We start from the raw sequence: 3,192 nt of genomic DNA on the forward strand, positions 1-3,192 counted from the left end.
AAAAAAAAAAAAATCAAGGTGCCAGCAGTGTTGCATTCTTTTGGGAGCCCCTAGGGGAGAAACTGTTCCCTTTCCTTTTCCGGCTTCTAGAGGCCATCTGCTCTCGGACACTGATTCCTCTGCCTCCCTCTTCCATTTTTAAGGATACTTCTGATTTCTTTGGACCAGATAATCCAGGATGATCTCTCCATCTCCAGGTCATCTGATTAGCAACCTTAATTCACCTTTGTCAAGTAACCTATCATATTCACAGATTCTGGAGATTAAGCCAGGGACATCTTTGATGGGCCATTATTCTGCCTACCACACCCACATATTTATCATTTCTGGTGATCTTCATGCCTTCCTGTAGATTATTTGGTGTCATTTTCCTTTAGTCTGAAGAACTTTCCTTAGCATTTTTTGTAGTATGAGTCTGGTGGTGATGATTCTCTGTATTTGTTGATCTGAACCTGTATTTATTCTGCTTTCATTTTATTTTTAAAAAACTAAAATAAACTTTATTGAGGTATAATTTACATATAATAAAATGAACCTACTTTACATATACAGTTTGATGAGTTTTGACAATGTATACACTCATGTAATCATTATCACAATCAATACATAGAACATTTTAATCATTTCAAAAATGTATCACATGCCCCTTTGCAGTCAGGCTCTCTACTGCCCTGGCTCCAAGCAACCACAGATCTGCTTTGTATCAATCAAGATTAGTTTCTTCTTGTTTTAAAATTTCATATAAATAGAATAATACAATATGTACTTTTTATTTATTTTTTATTTATTTTTTATTTTTTTAAAGATTTTATTTATTTATTTGAGACAGAGAGAATGAGAGAGACAGAGAGCACATGAGAGGGGGGAGGGTCAGAGGGAGAAGCAGGCTCCCTGCCGAGCAGGGAGCCCGATGCGGGACTCGATCCAGGGACTCCAGGATCATGACCTGAGCCGAAGGCAGTCGCTTAACCAATTGAGCCACCCAGGCGCCCTACAATATGTACTTTTTAAAAAAAGATTTTATTTATTTATCCCCACAGATATTTTATTTATTTATTTATTTATTTATTTATTTATTTATTTATTTATCCCCACAGAGCAGGGAGCCCAATGCAGGACTCGATCCCAGGACGCTGGGATCACGACCCAAGCCCAAGGCAGATACATAACCTGACTGAGCCACCCAGGCGCCCACAATATGTACATTTTTATATCTGGCTTTTTTTGTTCAGCATCATGTTTTTGAGATTCACACATGTTGTACGTATCAAGAGTTTGTTACTTGTTACTGCTAAGAAGTATTCTATTGTTATTTGTTAATCCATTGACTTATTGATGGATATTTTAGTTGTTTCTAGTTCCTTGCTCTGAATTAAGATTCTGTGAGCATTCATGTACAAGCCTTTTTGTCAACATTTTTTTAAACATTTGTTTATTGAATAAATACCTCTCTTGGATGAATACCTAAGAGTGGAATGGGTGAGTTCTATGGCAAGTATAATTTTAAAAGACACTGTCAACCCTTTTCCCAAAGTGCTTGTGACATTTTACATTCCAACAAACAATGTATGTGAGTTCCAGTTGCTCTACATCCTCCCCAACCCTTAGTATTGTCAGTCTTTTTAATTTTAGCTATTTTAATAGGTATGTAGAGGTATCTAATTTGCATACATTTTCATTTTTTGTCTTTGAAACTATTAATAACTGCATTAAAATTCTTGTCTGCTAATTTTAACACCTGTGTCATTTTGGGGGAGGTTTTATTGATGACTTAATGCGTCACATTTCCTGTTTCTTCACTTGTCTACTATTCTTTGTTGGATGCTGGACATTATGAATGATATGTTTTGGGATTCTCTTATGTTCTTTTTTTGTTTGTTTTAAAGATTTTATTTATTTTTTGACAGAGACACAGCGAGAGAGGGAACACAAGCAGGGGGAGTGGGAGAGGGAGAAGCAGGCTTCCCGCGGAGCAGGGAGCCCACCCAATGCAGGCAATCCCAGGACCCTGGGATCATGACCTGAGCCAAAGGCAGACGCTTAACGACTGAACCACCCAGGCGTCCCTGTTATGTTCTTTTGAAGAATGGTTTTTGTTTTAGCAGGAAGCTAACTTGGCTAGACTTCGATTCCAAATTCTCTCTCCAGCAGTGGGCAAAAGGTGAAATCTTCACCCAGTTTTAAATGTTGGGAGAATTTTAAAAATGTGACACAGACATAAAGTGAGCAAATACTGTTGAAAAAAAAATGGCACTGATAGACTTGCTTGGCACAGGATTGCAGAAACCTTCAATTTGTAAAAAAAAACAAACAAACATTATCTGTCAAGTGCAATAAAGTGAAGCTCAATAAAATGAAGTATGCCCGTATAGTTGGAGATTTCAACACCCTTTTCTAAGCATTTAATAGAAGGACTAGACAGAAAATGGGCACAAATATTAGAAATAATAGCACTGTCAACCAACAGGATCTAATGGACAATACTCCACCAAGCAACAGCATGATATATATTCTTTTAGAATGCCCACTGATATCTTGATACCAAGATAGACCATATCCTGAGCCAGAAAACAAATTTCAATAGCAAATAATAATAATAATAAAGAATTGAAATCATATAGAGTGTATTCTCTAGCCACAACGAATCATTAGGAATCAATAACAGAGATTATAAAATTTATTAATAGCTGGAACTAAACACATTTCTAAATAATCCATTGGCCAAAGAAGAAGTTTCAAGGGAAAAAATATATTGAACTGAATAGAAATGAAAATACAAAATATCAAAATTTGTGGGACACAGCTACAGCAGTGTGGAGAGGGAATTTTATGGCATACATTAGAAAAGAGGAAAAATCTTGGAGCACCTAGGTGGCTCAGTCCTTAAGTGTCTGCCTTCGGCTCAGGTCATGATCCCGGCGTCCTGGGATCGAGCCCTGCATCAGGCTCTCTGCTCCACGGGAAGCCTGCTTCTCCCTCTCCCACTCCCCCTGCTTGTGTTCTCTCTCTAGCTGTGTCTCTCTCTGTCAAATAAATAAATAAAATCTTTAAAAAAAAAAGGAGGAAAAATCTCAAATCAATAACCTAAACTTCCAACTGAAGCATCTGGAAAAAGAAGAGCAAAATAAACCCAATGAAGGCAGAAGTAAGAAATAATACAGACAAGGGGCGCCTGGGTGGCTCAGTCATTAA

This window comes from Leptonychotes weddellii, chromosome 4, assembly GCF_054177405.1.
Source record: "Leptonychotes weddellii isolate Sample4059 chromosome 4, ASM5417740v2, whole genome shotgun sequence".
Lineage (NCBI taxonomy): Eukaryota > Metazoa > Chordata > Mammalia > Carnivora > Phocidae > Leptonychotes > Leptonychotes weddellii.